Below are 10,983 nucleotides of genomic sequence, written 5' to 3'. Positions count from 1 at the left end.
TACAAGCAAAAACATTACATTAATTACGTTTGGCAGTGAAACGCTTTCCTTAAACAAAACTCTACAAGCACTCTCAGCAGAAAACAATGTTAAGCACATATCGAACATCTCCTTTTCAAGAGCACAGACAGAACACTGCAGATAAAGGATAGAAGGAAAACAAAGGAATAATTAAGAGGACCACCATAGCATAGAGGCTCTGAGGCTCCATGAACACACGGCAGTGAAAATGCCATACCTGCGCTGACTTGAGGAGCTGTAGTCAGCCAACGTGTAGCTAGCTTACCATCACAACCTAGTGAGAGAGAATGCAGCTCTTTAAGGAATAAAACATAGCGTATGGCAGCAAACATGTCAGCGGCCTGACAACTGGCAGAGAGCATTTCCTGGACACTTACAACAGTGGCCAACAGGAAACAAGTGTCCACTGGTCTTCTGTCGGAAACAAAGACTTGAGTCGCACAAATCGCTGTCTGTCGAAATGAACTTCAATGACAGCGGCGTTTTCATATGTACAGTGCTGCTTGGCCCTCAAATAAATAAATACATAGGATCTTACATTTAGTAGCAAATAACTCGTGAAATGTGGCACAGAGAAAACGATATGGTTTGATACTTCAAGGAATAAGTTGCTGGGTTTGGACCTTCCATTACTAGCTCCATAGCTCAGAGGCAGTGTGATGCAAACACAATACAACAGACAGCAAAGAGGAACATGCTCTACTAGGTGCTACACTGTGTCTCTCTGGGGGTGTATGAGTGGGTTGAGGCACGCGGCTGTGTGGAACTGACTGTGTGTGTGTGTGTGTGTGTGTGTGTATGTGTGTGTGTGTGTGTGTATACAGTATGCATGTATTAACACCAACTAAACGTGTGCTAGTGTGGTGTGTACATGTCTTTCTCCAGGTGTAAATAACCTTGTACGTTACATCTATGTTCTAATCCTCTCATGCTACGAATGTCTTTATAACCTTCTGTATGATCTGTCCACAGCCAGGACAGGGAGCGTGGAACTTGTGCAGCCTCTTGGCGCAGGAGAAGCAGGTTAGCAGGTGAGCCGTGCGGCCGTGTATAATACTCCCGTTACGTGGACGCATCCGACACAGCTTACAGGGCTCCAACAGAGCCTCGGGCCTAACCTCCACCTCCATCCCCAAGCTTTCCTGACTCTCTCCCCCAGAGAGTTGTTCCTTCCTGGGCAGGCCGCGCGGCCTGGGACCCTTGCCCTTCCCTGGAGCCCCGGGGGGCAGCGGGCAGTCGGGGGTGGAGTGGGAGGGCAGGATGACGGGGGTCGGACACGGTCCTGAGGCAGTCTGGGACATCGATGCCCGTGTCGCTGTCCTCCTCATCGTCGTGCAGGGCTAGAGAACTGCATGCTGGGATGTCGGGGACGGAGAGTGAGTGGACCAACCGCGGGACGTCTTTGTACCAGTTCTTGCGTAGAGCCCAGCAGCGTACGCAGTAGCGCTGGAGAGGAGAGTTGTACTTCCTGCACTCTGTACACTGCCATGCATCCTGAGGAGGGTTAGAGAACGTGTTAGAGACAAGAGGTAGATATCAGGAACTATCAGTGTCATGTAAGACAGAGAGAGGCAGACAGTCAGAGAGGCAGAGACAGAGAGAGGCAGACAGTCAGAGAGGCAGAGACAGAGAGAGGCAGACAGTCAGAGAGGCAGAGACAGAGAGGCAGACAGTCAGAGAGGCAGAGACAGAGAGAGGCAGACAGTCAGAGAGGCAGAGACAGAGAGAGGCAGACAGTCAGAGAGGCAGAGACAGGGAGAGGCAGAAAGAGAGAGATGCAGAGAGAGAGGCAGAGACAGACAGAGACAAAGGAGAGAGAAAGAGAGACAGACAAAAAGATGGAGAGACAGACCTGTGTAGAGATCTCTATATCCGTATCGTCACTTAGACACTGCGAGTCCTCATCTGGCTCCTCCTGCATCTGAGGAGATGAGACAGAAAGACACTCATCAGTCATAGTCTGAAATACTACTCTATAGCTATAAAGAGAAAAGATCATTATCATTAATTTACCACTCAACATAGGGACTACAGGAGAGCACAGTCCTACCTCCTTATCGGCCTTCTCTTTTCCTCCCTCCTCCTCTTGGGGTGGTTCTCCCTCTCCTCCGCTCCCTTCGTCCAGCACGGCCTCCTTCATTTCCACGCTCACCTGTTCACTCCCTCCCTCTGTCAGGAACCATAGGTCATCCGTTGTGTCCGATACGATGGCTGTGTCCTCATCCTGCGCAGGAGACAGCTGATCCCTCAGTCAGGATAATACATCAAGTGGCGCCGGAGAAGATGGCTGCCGTTTTACAGCCCTCTAACCAACTGTACTATTATGTGTGTTTTTTCGCGTTATTTGTAATTTATTCTGTACATAATGTTTCTGCTAGGTCCAAAAGGCTTCTCAACAGCTTCTACCCCCAAGCCATAAGACTCCTGAACAGCTAATCATGGCTACCCGGACTATATACAGGGGGGCTACTCAGTTTATTATTTATGCATAGTCACTTTAACTCTATCCACATGTACATATTACCTCAATTACCTCGACTAGCCGGTGCCCCAGCACATTGACTCTGTACCGGTAACCCCTGTATATAACCTCCCTACTGTTATTTTACTGCTACTCTTTAGTTATTCGCTTTATTTTTTTTACTACATTGTTGGTTAAGGGCTTGTAAGTAAGCATTTCACTGTAATGTCTACACCTGTTGTATTCGGTGCATTTGGCAAATAAAATTTGATTTGACCTCATCACTGTGCGACTATGCTACCTGACTTTAGCCTCTCGACAAGAAAATAAACTGACTAGAGTAAACGGCATTAACTCTGTGTTCTTACTTGATTAGTGTGGATGTCTGTAGAGCCGTTGCTCCTGCGACTGTAGTTGTTACGCAGATTACCCAGAAACCACCAGGGCAGCCCCGAGAGGTCCCACTCGTCCAGGGTGATGTCGAGCTTGGGCCGTTTGCAGGCCGACCGGGGCAAGCCATCTAAAGTGTCTGAGGAAGGGGCCAAAGGGGGTTAGGACTAAATAACATATCAGTTGTAGCCATGTGTGTGTACCTTCGTCTGGCTCCCGGGGTCGTCTCTGAGACAGGGTCTGCAGAGGGAAGGCCCCGTCACTGGCCACTCCCAGGCCTGCCTTGGCCAGACCCCCACACACCTACACAAGTAGGAGGGGAGGACGAGAGCCAATCAGATAACAGAACAAAAACTGGGCACTTGGTGGAACCACAGCTCACAGCACGGCCTGGTGGTCAGGGTGAGGGTGGGGGTAGATTGGGGTGGGTGGGTGAAGAGAAGGACAGTGGAGCAGGGCCAGGGGTACTGGGAGAGTAGGGGCTGGAGCAGTGGACAGCCACATACAGACAGAAAGAGAGAGAGACAGGACAACAGAGCCACACACATTCAGAGAAAGGGTGAAAATGAAAGGAGACATAATAGAGTGACAACTAACTGTCTAAATGATTCTGGAATTATAACGTTGTCTGTGTATGAACCGGACAAGCATAAGTATGGACAGACCACACCCCAGATGCAGCATTCACTCTTCTGAATCTGAATCCATGATCACATACAAGCTGGAATACTATTCAACATGATGCAGTGATTAAATGACAAGTGACTACACCTTTAATTGGTCTGCATGCATTTCTTGACAAAGATGAGCCAATCCTTCCACATTGTTTATTGCAATTGACAAATAGAAAGAAAGACTGAGGGAATTGATATTTTTAATGTATAATATCAGTCAGTGATTTCTGCATGCCCTTTCTCAACAAAAGATGCAGTCAGATAATTACAAACCTAATGATCAGTATCCATATGATCAACATTTATTAATTATTCTCTAGTCACATCTCACTATAAACTCCCAATATCCACTATTGGCCTAATGGTGACTAATGTTGAGTGAAAACAAGGTGGGTTCAACATGGAGGAAGGAGAGAAAGTTTACAGTGTGGGAGAGGGGCAGTCAGGGTGTGGGGGTAAGGGACAATTGGGGTGTTGATGTAAGGGGAGAAGGGCAGTTCGGGTGTTGGGGAGTCAGGGAAGTGGGGTTTGCAGTTTGGGCAGAAGAGAGGGGGGGCAGATTTTGCATGAAGGGGTAGGTGTGGGAAGGGGCAGGTGTGGGGTGGGTAGAGAGGGGAAGGGGTAGATGGGGGAATGGGTGTGAGGCTCGTGATCGGATCAGGAGCTGTGTTCCTCCTGCAGGTTCAGGGCAGAGAAGAGAACTCTGAGACAGACAGAGACAGTGACTCTGCCCCCCATGCTCTGAGTGGTGCTGGTGGGTCCGGCAGTGTGGTGTGTTGGAGCTCCACCAGGCCAGGCCAGAGAAGGGAATGTACAGAGACGGTGCCACTCTGTACACATAAACACCAGCGGAGACAGCGGCCCTCCCCTCCCAACACACAACTGCTCTACATTCCCAATGCAGTTACTCATTTAATAATTTCAAAACCAGTTGGTTGGATTCCAACTTTGATAGCATGGTTAATGACTACAAAATCAGTTGGCCAGATCAATTGATATCTCAAAACAGTGAAGCTGAGTGCATGGCTCATTAAATTTAGACTGAACTTTTGATAAAACTGAGCTGAAGATGTGCAGTGATTCATTGGGCTCTGTGAGTAGACTGATTGAGCTACCCTGGGGGGGGGTTGTGTGTGGTGAGCTTGAGCGTCCCTGTTTCTCCGGAGCACCATGCTTCAGCTTTACCTGACCGCGGTCCTCCACTCCGCCCTCTACACACTCAAGGCCCACAGAAAGACCCTCTGCAGCGTCTGTGTTTCAGAATGAGATACAGTAACACACAAAACACACCCTGCCCTTTAATTACCACACTCAACACACACAAAGGCTGACACAAGCTGACAAACCATTCAACACAATATGTCCACTGTAGCTCTAGATTCTTCAAATAATTCTGCAGGGCAAATGAGGAGTTAAACACCTCCACACACACATCAAGAGATCCAGGTTTACACATGCACACCTTTTACCTCCAACCAGAATGGAGTAGATCAAAGAAAGAGAGACTTAATAAAATTGACAGATTCTTCTCTGGTTGGTACCAAAACACTCATTTTTACAGCTTCAACATTCATAAAGGCCCAAATGAATCAAAACCTATCAAAGAATGTACAATTCTCTGTTTTGACTGTGCACCAGAAGAAAAATAGAAGAGAAAGATGTAAATGGTTGTCATGTCAACAATCATTACAGTCCTCCCCACACTCAATCCAGAACCTTTGGCTGCATACAGACAAAGCAGCATTGCATTAGCATAGCCTAATATTTTCCACCTAGTTGAGCCAGGTTCATTCAATGCAATAAAATGTATTTTCCAAGCCACACCTGCCAAAAGGAAAGACAAAAATGTTTTACCTTATGCTTCCGGGTTGCCATTTCAGCCCAGAAGCTTTCCATTTCAGTTTCGTCCTGCAGTGATATCATTGGCATGGTCTGATAATTTAGAAACTCCTCACGCAGAAGGTCATGCTCCTCTGGCCCATGGTATGGGAGGAGATAGGGAAACCTATTTATGAAAGTAGAGTTACAAGTTGTTACGTTTTAGGTATATAGTCATCAACCAGCAGCAGTTCATACACATCTTTGAGGAGAAGCCACATAAGAATATCTAATGTGCAGTTTAGGAGTGAACACACCTCATCATAAAACACAGGGTATTTTAGCTAAGATAACAGACAATAATTAGAGAAAAAAAACTAACCTTTCAACAAAGTACAGGACATCTTCGATGTCACTTTCAGCCTTCTGCCGTACATCTACAAATTGTGCGTGCTTGATCAGTGGCTCTTCCAGTGGCAGCTTCTTAAGTGCATAGTCCACGGCACTTGTCAGGAAACACAACACAGCTTCATGGAATGAATCCACCTGCTGTGGTGTGATGTCACCCTCATCGAGTAATCTGTTAAATTTAGCCCTGGTTGTGAACCTAATGTTCAACTTTCTTCCTGTCACAGATACAGCATATCGGTATAAGGTACAAGGCTAAATATCACATATCACAGCGTTTGATCATAATAATAGTCAAATACTAACCTGGTAAATGGTTTGCCTTTTCTTTAAAGGCAATTTCACAAGGCTCCTCATGGCACTGCAGAGCTTCTGGAACCATAAACTTGGAACATAGCTTGCGTACGAATTTCTATAACAGACATTTACAAAAATAGTAGGTGAAACCTGTTTTAGAGGATCCCTGCAGATATCAGCAAGAAACACATGTTAGAAATTGCGTAATTCAAATCTGGTATTGGAATAAGAGAAAACATAATCAAGAGATATTCAATCCAAGCTAAATTTATTATATGCAAAATGTATGTATGATAAGTATGAAGGTTCGTATACGGGCTCACTGAAAAACCACGCAGGGCCGACAGAGAACTAGAATTATTGTTTACAGATTCTTTCTCAAATACTCTGACAGAAAGCCTCCACCTCTTCTGTTGGCCAACCAGAGCAAAGGACTGAGTGTGGTCCAGACTCCATTCAGCCAATCCGTTGGCGCAGGGGTTGGTCCCAACTCCTCGGCACTCCATTGGTTGCCAGGCATAGTTGCTATGATAATAACCTGCGGAGTCAGCACCCAAAAGACACCATTCCACTGTACTCCATGTTCAAGGACAGTTTCACAGACTACAAAGAGAGAGTGCTCGCATCTGCAAGAAACACAAGTCTTATCTGTCCTACCCCCAACGTTTCCCACATGAATAACAGCCTGTTATGTGAAACAATCTATATCAGTACAGTTCATTAATGCATTCCTTCCAAGCTATCCATCACATACAGATCCAATTATGAGAAAAATAGAACCCAACAATTCCCCCTTTTGACGCCCTCTAGGGTGTCACTCATTAAAATACAATACAAACAAAAATAAACACTTTTATTAATAGACAATTTGATAATAAAAGTCCTTCAGTCCTTCCATCTACACCCAATTTGCAAACGGTTGGCTACAAGTCACCCAGGCACTTCAAACCTTCACATAAGGAAAGACAAACATTCACAATGGTTAACTTGATTAATAAAGCATAAAACACAGGATTAATAGAACACAAAACACAAGATTATTAAAACTCTAGGGTGTGATTAAAGATTTTTAAAGGGACATTTTAGAATTCCCTCTTTTGACACCATTTATGGTGTCACTCTAAACAGAGTATAATCACCCTTAAGAATAACAGGATATGGAAATTAAATCACAACATTTAATGTTAATAAAAAATAAAAAATAATAATTTTAACCCTCTATTCCTCCCCTACACCTAACATGTACTGAGTTGGCTACCAGCCACCCAGGAATCCTTTACCTTCACATCAGGAAGAATAAACAATCACAGTGGTTAGTAAAAACATAAGGTAATAAATGAGCAAGAACTGAAAATAAATGCGTGTATGTATTTTACTAGGCAAACCATGGATCATCCAGCTTGTTCTCAGAGTCAGTAGCAGAGTCACCCGCATCATCCTGGGCCGGTAACAACAGCATCATACCTGACGCCTGCACCACTCCTACCACTGACCTCCTGAGACAGGGGACGATGCAAGCAGCACAACACATTAACAGCAAAAACACAATTACTAGGGTCAGAAATCCAGTAACCACCATAGAAGAGTACTCACCAAACCAGTCACTCAGCCAGGAGAACAGCCCACCACTCTCCGCTCCAGCCATGCTCTCCATTTCTGCTGACAACTTCTCCAGGCCAACAAGGGCCTTTGTTATGCTCCCGTCAGGGCTAGTATTGTTAGGAATAAACGTACAGCATTGTTCCCCAAACATCTTACAAACACCCCCTGGTTAGCAAGCAACATGTCAAGTGCTAGTCTATTTTGCCTAGCCACCCTAGAGGTGGCCTCTAGTTGTTCGGACATTCCAGTCAGGGCAGTGCGTGTGTAGTTAACAAATCGCTGTTGGTTATAATATATGTAATTTATCCAAGATCGCTGTTTAGCAGCATCTATGGCAGGACCTATGATTGGCAACAAATGCCACAACCCATCGTTCCTGTTGAGTGCCTGGAACTGTAATGGTACTCCCACAGGCACCCCCAACAGGTTAGAGTGGATCTCCTCTTCTGTTGACCATGGGGCACTACGTCTCCCCCCGCCTCATTCTCTCTCTGTCTGGGGTTAGCTGGGCAATCCCCAAAAGTTGGTCTGAGGAAACATCAATAATGGTCAGTGGTATAATTAAACTAGCTAATGCACACGTGCCCTGCCAGTCCCCCTTTAGAATCGGGGTTAGTTTTCTATTTGGTCCACAGATCCACCACACATCAGCCATCCCTTTTGTCTGGGTTTTACCCTCTATTGGCCAAGTGCTGTTCATGGTTACATTCACAGCACAATCCCCGGGTGGTAGCCTACCATAGTTAACACCCTTACCTGTTCCAGTAATGCAACTGTAATTACCTCCATAAGCCTGAACTCCCTCAGGTGCCTTTTGTGGGGGAACCTCAGGGAAAATCAAACTTAGGGCTTTGCACAGGGTGGTGTTTGGCAGTGAATGGTAGAACTCTTCCAATATGCACTGCCATCCTTCCCCTTCTCCTAAAGCGAATGGGTGGGTTGCCAACCCAGGTCTTGCATGCCCACAGATAACACAATTCTGCCTGGCCAGTGTCCTAGCCGTATACCTCATGTATGCCAACCACATATTTTCTTTCCCTTCATAGCCAGTTTCTGTCCCCAATTGGTCGCTGTCCGTTATATCCCTAACATTAATCACCTGAACAGGGTTTGGTACCCTAGTGGGTTGAAGTTGAGCTGGTCCTGGAGCGGGGGTGTGGTCCAACTGGGTCTGTCTCTCCCCAGCTGCAGGTTTGGGTGTGACTGCGATGGTGAACATACCCATGGTGTCTGGTCCGGATCGTACTGCTGCTAAGGTGTACACACCTGCGTCTGTAAGTTTAATGTCTTGAATGGTTAGTAGGATTTCATCACCTTTACATGCACCCCCTTTTGACCCCTGTACACCCCCTTATCATTGAAAACCTAGCTGCTTTAGAAGCATCTCCTAATGCATACGGATAGCCTCTACGCCATTCCCAGAAGGTGCCAACATTTGTGATCATATAGTCCCAATATGGACACCACTTTCCCTCACACAGATAAGTACCTCTCTTTAACACATGGGGATGCATTTTGTTACAGTTTTCCTTCTGGTTCCAATTGCAACCAGTGTCCCCAATTCCACTAGCCCTATTCCTCCATGACCAGATCTTACATGGTTCTAGGGACATCACTTGAGATTCCCCTTCCTGTAAGGTAATGACTATGTTATGGTACTGATTGGGAGCTGAGAATACTGTTCCCCATAAGGCCAGCCCCACTCCTAACCACAACATCATCATCACTCCCCTTCTGTTGCCAAGTCCTGTTGTACCTGATCTAGAGTCCTTCCTGGAACTATGTCCTTGGCACAGTGTGTCCTGTGGTACCACACGTCTTTCTTGCTCGTGTACACCCGCAACGAGTGGCTTGATACCTCTTTTACCCGGAAGGGCCCTTCCCACCTTGGCTCCGTCCACTTTCTGGAATGCACCTTCACTCTCACCCAATCTCCCACCAGGATGTCTCTGTTCTCGTCCGTGGTTTCAACAGCAGGAGTGCGCACTTCCACCACCTGTTTAGACAATCTTTCAACAAGAGAAATTAGCGCCTGCATGTAGTCTGTGTATCTGATTTTTGCAATATCTAGCCTAGGCATACTAAGATTGTCTGCTGGTGGCCCTGGCATTCTGCGTCCTGTCATAAGCTCATGGGGCGTTAAATGGGTGTCAGACCCAGGTGAGTTTCTCATTGACATTAGAGCTAGGGGCAGCGCATCTACCCACTTCAGTTTAGTTCCGGCCATGATTTTGGCCATTTTTCGTTTCAGCGATTGGTTAGCTCTCTCTACGAGTCCCTGCGATTGGGGGTGGTATACTGACCCGAACTTGTGGGTGATTCCTAGGGCCTGCTCTACCTCCCTCAGGTGTTTGTTCTTGAAATGGGTACCGTTGTCGGAACGGACCATTCGCGGGACCCCGAACCTTGGAATGAGGTCCCTCCTCAGCCATTTAATCACAGCCTTTGCATCTTCTCTTGCTGTGGGGATGGCTTCCACCCATCTGGTGAATCTGTCAACCATTACCAACAGGTATCTTTTTCCTTCCACTCTGTTGTCCTGTCCCATGTCCGTGAAATCTATGCAAATGTCTTGAAATGGCGCGTCAGGTATTGGGAAGCTGCCTATCTCTGCTCCAAGTGACACTTTGTTGTTGTATTGTTTGCACACTTCACAGCTCTCTGATGTCTCTCTTGCCATGTCCAACATGTGTGGATGCCACCATGCTTTCTCAACTGATTTTGCGACACTTTTCCATCCTCCATGAGCCTTCTCATGCTCTTCCCTTAAGATTGATCTGAGGAGTTTTGCAGGTCCCACTGTTTTTCCTGTGTGAGATCTCCAAATCCCATGATGGTCTTGTCTTGCTCCCTGTCTGCTCCATTCGTTCTGTTCGTAGGCGCCTGCTGCTTCTTGCAACTGTCTTACTGTGTCTGTCGTCAACTCCTCCTGTCCTTGAGTGGCTCGTTGCACCATCTGCTGGGCAGTGTATCCTCCTGCATCCTTTGCTGCTTGATCAGCCCGATCATTTCCTTCACGCACTCTGGTGCTTTCTCTGCTATGACCTTTGCACTTCATTATTGCCACTCGTTTGGGAAGCTGGATTGCATCAATTAACTTCTGTACTTCAACCTTGTGTTTGATGGGTTCATTTGAGCTGGTCACAAATCCTCTCCTCATCCACTGTGGTCCATCAATGTGTGCAATCCCATGTGCATAGGCAGAGTCTGTGTAGATGTCCACATTCTTTCCTTCACTTAGTTGTAGAGCTCTCCTCAATGCCCTAAGGTCAGCTAGTTGTGCTGAACTTTCATTGGGATTCAGTCTTTTTG

At 46.4% G+C, this 10,983-nt stretch overlaps 1 pseudogene; it reads right to left on the bottom strand.

Annotated features, from left to right (window-relative positions):
* Positions 1-826: 826 nt before the first annotated feature.
* Positions 827-7,723, bottom strand: LOC121575339 (annotated as a pseudogene).
* Between the last annotated feature and the right edge of the window lie 3,260 nt (positions 7,724-10,983).

Source organism: Coregonus clupeaformis, chromosome 10 (genome assembly GCF_020615455.1).
Source record: "Coregonus clupeaformis isolate EN_2021a chromosome 10, ASM2061545v1, whole genome shotgun sequence".
Lineage (NCBI taxonomy): Eukaryota > Metazoa > Chordata > Actinopteri > Salmoniformes > Salmonidae > Coregonus > Coregonus clupeaformis.
This window is presented reverse-complemented; position numbering and strand designations above follow the sequence as displayed.